Source organism: Nanorana parkeri, unplaced genomic scaffold (assembly GCF_000935625.1).
Source record: "Nanorana parkeri isolate BGI_ZX_2015 unplaced genomic scaffold, ASM93562v1 scaffold81, whole genome shotgun sequence".
Taxonomy (NCBI): Eukaryota; Metazoa; Chordata; class Amphibia; order Anura; family Dicroglossidae; genus Nanorana; species Nanorana parkeri.
Window position 1 is genome coordinate 484,482 of NW_017306349.1, and position 7,934 is coordinate 492,415.

A 7,934-nucleotide genomic window follows, 5' to 3' on the forward strand; every position below is an offset into this window, starting at 1 on the left:
CCCCCCCCCCCCTTCCATTTTTTTTATTGCGCTGCATTTAGCGGTAACGAACGACATGTTGGAGAAAATGAATCTCCAGGAATGTTACATCGTGTATGTTATGAGGGTTTTATATTCTTTAGTATCTCATTATTGATGATCATAGTGATCAAAGTGGATCTGAACCTGGACTGGGTGAGCTAAGGGTAGCAGAAACAATTGCAATTGTAACAATTTTTGGCATTTTCAGTTCTGCTGATCTCCTCTTTCAGTCACTTCCTGTCTACATGGAATGGCTCCGGCGTCGGCTGCTATGCAACGGCTTCCTGATAGTGACAGTGGTGGCCTGTGTCTGTGAAATGTGTGTCGGCACGGCCGCTTGTAGTCTACATTGGAGTTTCTCAATGTAAAGTGCCCCAGCACACTTTAAAATGTAATGCTCCTTCATATCATGGAAAGCGCCCCCCCACCAACTTTTTATATCAAAATCCTAATTTTTACATCAGATTCTTCATTTATATCAGGAGCCCCCCTTCCCACTTGGAGCCCCTTCTTCACATCAGGGACCCTCTTTACATCAGGAGCCCCTTCATATCAGAGCCCCCCTGTCACATTAGAAACCCTCCTTCACATCAGAAACCTTCCTTCACATCAGAAGCCCCCCTGCACATCAGAAGCCCCCACTTCACATCAGGGCCCCCCCCTTCCCATCATGAGCGCCTCCTTCACATTAAGAGCTCCCCCTCACATTAGGAGGCTCCTTTTACAGCAGGAACGCCCCCTTCCCATCAGAAGCCCCCCTTCTTATCAGGAGCCTCCCTTTCTCCCTTCACATCAAGAGCCCCACTTTATATCAGGAGCCTCCCTTTACATCAGAGCCCCCCTTCCCATCAGGAGCCTCCTTCACATGAGAGCCTCCCCCTTCACATCAAGAGTACCCTTCACATCCGGAGCTCCCCTTCACATCAGGAGACTTGCTTTACATAAGGAGCTCCCGCTTCACATCAGGAGCCCACTTCTTCACATCAGAAGGCTCCTTTTACATCAGGAATGACCCCTTCCCATCACGAGTTCCCACTTCACATCAGGGCCCCCCTTCCCATCAGGAGCCTCTCTTCATATCAGAAGCCCCCCACTTCACATCAGTGCCCCCCTTCCTATCAGGAGCCCCCCCTTCACATCAGGAGCCTCCACTTCAAATCAGATGCCCCCTTCACATCACAAGCCCCCCTTTTACATCAGCCCATCCCCCCTTCTATCAAGAGCCCCCCTTCACATCAATAGCACCCATTCACATCAGGAGCCCCCCTTCTCATCATGAGCCCCCCTTCACATCAACTTTTACATCAGAGCCCTCCCTTGTGGGTTCTCACTAGGCAATGAAAGCCTCCACATCCAGCAGAGACACCTCTAACGCCTCCATTTTGCCTGGGGATGTTAGGAGGAGGAGACCTGTTGAGCTCTGTAGGTGCTCTGATTGAGGCCTATGGGGCACAAAACCTCATGTACATTTTTTTGTGCGACAAGCAGCAGCACGATGCTCAGGTGTGAATGAGCTCTATTGAATATAATGGGTAGTTTCATGGGGAGTGTTGTCACGCTTTGGGAAACGTGTGACTAATCGTTCGAGTGTGAATGGGGTCTTAAAGTTTATCTACAACATATGCAATGGAGGGTTAGTACATTTTCCTCTTAAGCTTGCCTCAGGTGTCAGCTCTCAGTCTTTTCCTGCAAAATACCCAGTTATCCCACCATTTCCCTTCCCATCTTATATCAGCATGTACACGCCAAGCAGGGCAACAGATCTGTGTTGGTGTGGTCAGTCTGACTCCCTGAGCTTGCTGGTTGGAGTTTCAGGAGGGTGATGACACACAGCTTGTCTGTACTCCCTCTGACCCCTCTAGTGATGACTAAAGATCTATTTTGGAGAATCAGGACCTTCTTCCTCCTGCTAGGATCCCTCTAGTGATAATAAAGATCTATATAGAGGAATCAGGACCTCCTTCCTCCTGCTGAGGATCTCTCTAGTGATAATAAAGATCTATATAGAGGGATCAGGACCTTCTTCCTCCTGCTGGGGATCCCTCTAGTGATAATAAAGATCTATATAGAAGGATCAGGACCTCCTTCATCTTGCTGGGGACCCCTCTAGTGATGACTAAAGATCTATATAGAGGAATCAGGACCTCCTTCATCTTGCTGGGGACCCCTCTAGTGATGACTAAAGATCTATATAGAAGGATCAGGACCTCCTTCATCTTGCTGGGGACCCCTCTAGTGATGACTAAAGATCTATATAGAAGGATCAGGACCTCCTTCATCTTGCTGGGGACCCCTCTAGTGATGACTAAAGATCTATATAGAGGAACCAGGTCCTCCTTCCTCCTGCTGGAGATCCCACTAGTGATAACTAAAGATCTATATAGAGGAACCAGGTCCTCCTTCCTCCTGCTGGGGATCCCACTAGTGATAATAAAGATCTATATAGAGGACTCAGGACCTCCTTCGTCATGCTGGGGATCCCCCTAGTGATAACTAAAGATCTGTATAGGGGGTCTCAATGGCTTTTTTCTTAACAGCAGTGGGGGTAGCAATGTAAGTAGAATGAGAAGCATCCTGAAAGCAGGTAACACAGTAATGTACTTATATGTCTATTTATATGTATTCATGATATTTCCTTATAATGTTTATTGTTACTCTTTCAATGTATAATTTGTTGGAATGTGTGCATCGTTCATGATAGGGTTGGTTTTCAAAAAATGAATAAATAATTGCCTTGTTCAGTAGGAACTAAGATGTTTATACCTATCTGATGGATTTAATCATGGAAATGAAGAAGACAGAGGATGTGAAAGGTAGAATTTTCTGATATTCTTGTGGCTGATTTTCATACCTTTTAGTGCCGCTATATGTGGGAGTGCAGTCTATTTTTAATACACATTCCGTGTAACAATCTATTTTTAATACATGCTCTGTGTGAGAATCTATTTTTAATGTATGCTCTGTACAATAAGTGAAGTTTTTGACTCTCTCTCTCTCTCCCTCTCCCTCTCTCTCTCCCTCTCTCTCTCCCTCTCTCTTTTCCTCTCTCTCTCTCTCCCTCTCTCTCTCCCTCTCTCTCTCTCTCCCTCTCTCCCTCTCTCTCTCTCTCTCTCTCTCCCTCCCTCTCTCTGCCTCTCTCTCTCTGTCGCTCTCTCTCTGTCTCTCTCCCTCCCTCTCACTCTCTCTCGCTCACTCTCTCCCTCCCACCCCCATCTCTCTCTCTCTCTCTGTCCACAATTATGAATGAACAGGAAGTGCTCTACATCACTTCCTGTTCATTCATGATTGTGGATATAGTAAGCATACTATCTCCACAAGTTATGAATGGACAGGAACATTTGGTATATTTCTCCCTTCCTCTCTCTCTCTCTCTCTCTCTCTCTCTCTCTCTCTCTCCCTCCCTCTCTTTACATTGTAATATAAAGCCTTTTATTGCAGTTAGAGTCACACTTAGGGACTGACTTATAAATCTTCCACCAGGCGTATAGCTGGGCGACTGCCATTCACACATCATCACTGCCACTAGATGGTGCTAATGAGCATACTAATTTCCTATGCTCCTCGGCTCCATCTAGTGGCAGTGATGATGTGCGCGCTGCATTCACCCAGCTATACGCCGGGCAGAAGATTTATAAACCAAGTCCACCAAGTGAGTATGTGTCTCATGAGTTTGCTTAAAGTCGAATTAACAGAAAAATGCACACCACAGCGCTCAGCAGACTCCCAATGATATTCTCCACCAAAAATCGTTTGCAGGCTGCCATCATCAAAAGGCCACTGGGAAGTATTCCTCACAAAACGTGAAAAACAAACAGAGCTGAGGAAGGGGGTATATTCCCCCGAAACGCGTCAGCTGTCAAGGCAGCTTTGTGTGGGGTCTGCCTTGTACCATTCATTCAGTGATTACCATGTGAGTAGTATTTTATGTCAGCTTGTATGTTCATTGATTAATAAACTGTATTACACGAGGACAAGACGCTGTCTGTCTGTTTTAGATGTTTTAAAGCAGAATTAAAGTCACTTTTGTTTTTAGATATATCTACTGCCGGCAAAAAAATAAAAAAAGTTACCAAATTGGTAATTACTTTACCTGTGTCTCCGCCGCTCGCTCTCGTCTGAGGATCCAAAAATTCTCGAGCGGCCGTGTAGGATCGGGGTCGGACGCATGCGCTGTAAGGGATCTTCGCCCCAAGAGAAGAGGAGAGACACAACGTAAGTCAATGCAGGGCAGCCGGGAGATCGCACGTCAGACAGACACCGTGGGAAACAAAAAGACACAGCAGTCAGCGCTGACGTAGAGACCGAATGAAAACTACTGGAAAGAAGAAGATGATCGGATCAAGGGGCATCAATTAATGTAAGTCTGCAAAGCAGCATTGGGCGGGGGGATTTTTTAACTTTAATGTCACTTTAACACATTATCGGCAGCACAGTGGTGTAGTGGTTAGCGCTTCTGCCTTGCAGCACCGGGGGTCCCTGGTTCAAATCCTGGCCGGGTCACTATCTGTAAAAGACTTTGCATGTTCTGTGTTTGGGTGGGTTTCCTCTGGGTGCTCTGGTTTCCTTCCACACTCCAAAGACATGCTGGTTGGTTTTATTTGGCTCCTGCTTAAATTGGCCCTGTATGTGATGTGGGGACCTTGGATTGGGGGCAAGGACTGATGTGAATGTGCAACTATGTAAAGCGCTGCGTAAATTGTCAGCATTGTATGAATACCTCTAATAAATAGAGGTCTATTTATAAAACAATTGCAGGCTGAACATTTGCACTGTGTATAAGCATTCATTTTCTACGAATACATGCAAAACGAATGTTCTTCTTTAAGACTCGATGGAGTGTCTTTATTCAATCTGACTATTGTAACTATGAAACAAATCAAATGTAATTGAGGATGTTATTAATGTGATTTATAATGCAGTATTGCTTTATGACCACTTGATGGCGCTGAGGCGCTGAGGAAACAAGTATTTATTTTCTATTCTCTTCGTCTCCATCTAGTGGCCATAATGCCGTATTAAATTGTATATGACATTAATAACATTCTTAATTACGTTTAATTTGTAAAGATAAAAACTAGGGATGCACAGATACTTTTCGAGTACCAGTGCCGATACTTGGCATTTTCATGAGAACTACCAGGGTTTCAGCATTTGCAGCTGGGACCGGGCTCTGGCGCTCCACCACTGTCCTGAAATCATTAGTCTGTATTGTTTTAGAAAAACTGTCACATGACAATAAACAAAAATGTATCAGTACTCGTACTTGTAAGTACTCGGCAAGTACCAGTACTCGTACTCGCAAAACTGGTATCTGTGCATCTCTTTATTTATAAAAACAAAATCGTACATTAAAACAGAGATGTACAAATCCCGGGAGCTCCGTGTGCTCCTTACAAATGACAGCTGCCTCCTAATTTTTGAATTTTTCTCTAGTCTAGTCTTGGAGCTCAAAAGTATCTGTACTTGTACTCGTACTTGTACCGAGTACTGTACTTAGTATCTGTGCAACCTTACTAAAAACGAAAGAACGTTCATTTTGCACTTATTCGTACAAATCCAACATTTATAAATATTCATAGGGTGAATGACCCCGTGAATTGGCTCCATAGAGTACTTGACATTTGCAATCACATTTTATTTGCATATAATAACCATAGCTCTTTTTAGAACACAAAAATACATTTTTTTTTTATACAGAGCACAATAAATACATATAAAGACCAACACAGCATACACCAATAAAAAGATACAGTAGGGGAAAGCACCTATGGAGTTACTATATATATAAAAGTGTAATTTTATAAGATAATTTAAGAGGGTGGGTTTAGGGGCGGAGTTAAGGCCGAGGCAGGGTTAGGGTTAGGTGGGGCAACTGGTGGCGAGTAACTCTTAAGGCCTGGCTAGTAGCTCAGGACTTGAAATTTTGAGCCCTGCTGTATATATATATATATATATATATATGCACATGAACTTTAATGGCATCCCAGTCTCAGTCCGTATTGGGTTGGCTCCGCCCTTTGCCGCTATAACAGCTCCGCCTCTTCTGGGAAGGTGTCCACAAGGTTTAGGAGTGTGTCTATGGGAATGTTGGACCATTTGTGAGGTCAGGTACTGATGTTGGAGGAGAAGGCCGGGCTCGCAGTCTCCACTCTAATTCATCCCAAAGGTGTTCTATGGGGTTGAGGTCAGGACTCTGTGCGGCCAGTCAAGTTCCTCCACCGCAAACTCCCCCATCCATGTCTTTATGGACCTTGCTTTGTGCACTGGTGTGCAGTCATGTTGGAACAAGAACTGAGTTGCTGTTGTTCCCAGTTGCTTCCACTTTGTTATAATCCCAGTAACAGGTGACCGCGGAATATTTAGTAGCCGGGAAATGTCACGGATGGACACGGATATATATATTTAAAATTAGGAATTAATTAGCAACTAGGAATGATATATTTATAATTGGGGACACTATACTTATAATGGGTAAGGCCTCCCTTAAACAGCCTCCATTTTTCTTGGCCTGGATTCCACATCCCATCAGCATGGCTTTGAGATTCCCGTCCATGGTGACAGGATGCCATTGTGCAATTATATGGAACATTGTATCTCTGTCTAAAATCAGTGTTTGTGAAGAAGAAGAATGGCGCGGGGGCCCTGAATCTCTGCAAGCAGTAGGTGTTCCCTGCCAAGGTGACCACCGTGTACGGGGAATGATTCTCCTAAGGCAGATCTCATAGAAGGAGTGATGCTCGAGTAGGGATTGGGTGGTGTGCATGGAGGAAAGCTCCAGAAGCAGAACGTATAAAGTCCAAATGTAATGTTATTTAGAATCTTATATCATAAAAAGTAAACACATCTCAGGGATTCAGTGGAATCCCTCCTTGTACACCCTTCCGGGACTCTCCTCCTTGTACACCCTTCCGGGACTCTCCTCCTTGTACACCCTTCCGGGACTTTCCTCCTTGTACACCCTTCTGGGACTTTCCTCCTTGTACACCCTTCCGGGACTTTCCTCCTTGTACACCCTTCCGGGACTTTCCTCCTTGTACACCCTTCTGGGACTTTCCTCCTTGTACACCCTTCTGGTTCTTTTCTCCTTGTACACACTTCCGGTTCTTTTCTCCTTGTACACACTTCAGGGACTTTCCTCCTTGCACACCCAGTCCTAACTCATGCACAAATGTTATGATGTGCACCATATAATGCACCCGTGTACTAGCTTTTGTCACATTGGATGTCACTACCACTCCTGGAGGAACAGCTATGCAGCTCTGAGATCAGAGACCTGTCCCTCTCATCCATGCACACATCATATACCTGAGACTTCTCCTTCTCATCCATGCACACATCACATACATGAGACTTCTCCCTCTCATCCATGCACACATCATATACCTGAGACTTCTCCCTCTCATCCATGCACACATCACATACATGAGACTTCTCCCTCTCATCCATGCACACATCACATACATGATCACTGCAAACTACTGAATAACTAAATATTGATCTTGTATTAGTCTTCATTGATTATAATGACTATTAGCTGCTGTGCAGTGTCAGACTGACGCATGCAATTTGCTTTGTACCCACTAGAGGTCTCTCTTTCTTCACTTGTGATGTGTTTTATTATTTTACTATTTTTAATTTGTATTTAAATTATTTAAATATTATGCATGTATATATATATATATATATATATATACACTATATGAGGTTGCCAGGAGAACGGTACTTGCCTGACCGCATTGTGCCAAGTGTAAAGTTGGGTGGGGTGGGGGGGTTCGGGGGTTGGCATTGGCCCCTTAATTCCAGTGAAGGGAACTCTTAAGGCATCAGCGCACCAAGACATTTTGGTCAATGTCATGCTCCATAAAGATGAAGCACAGCACACAGACATACCACACACTCCATCACTGCACACA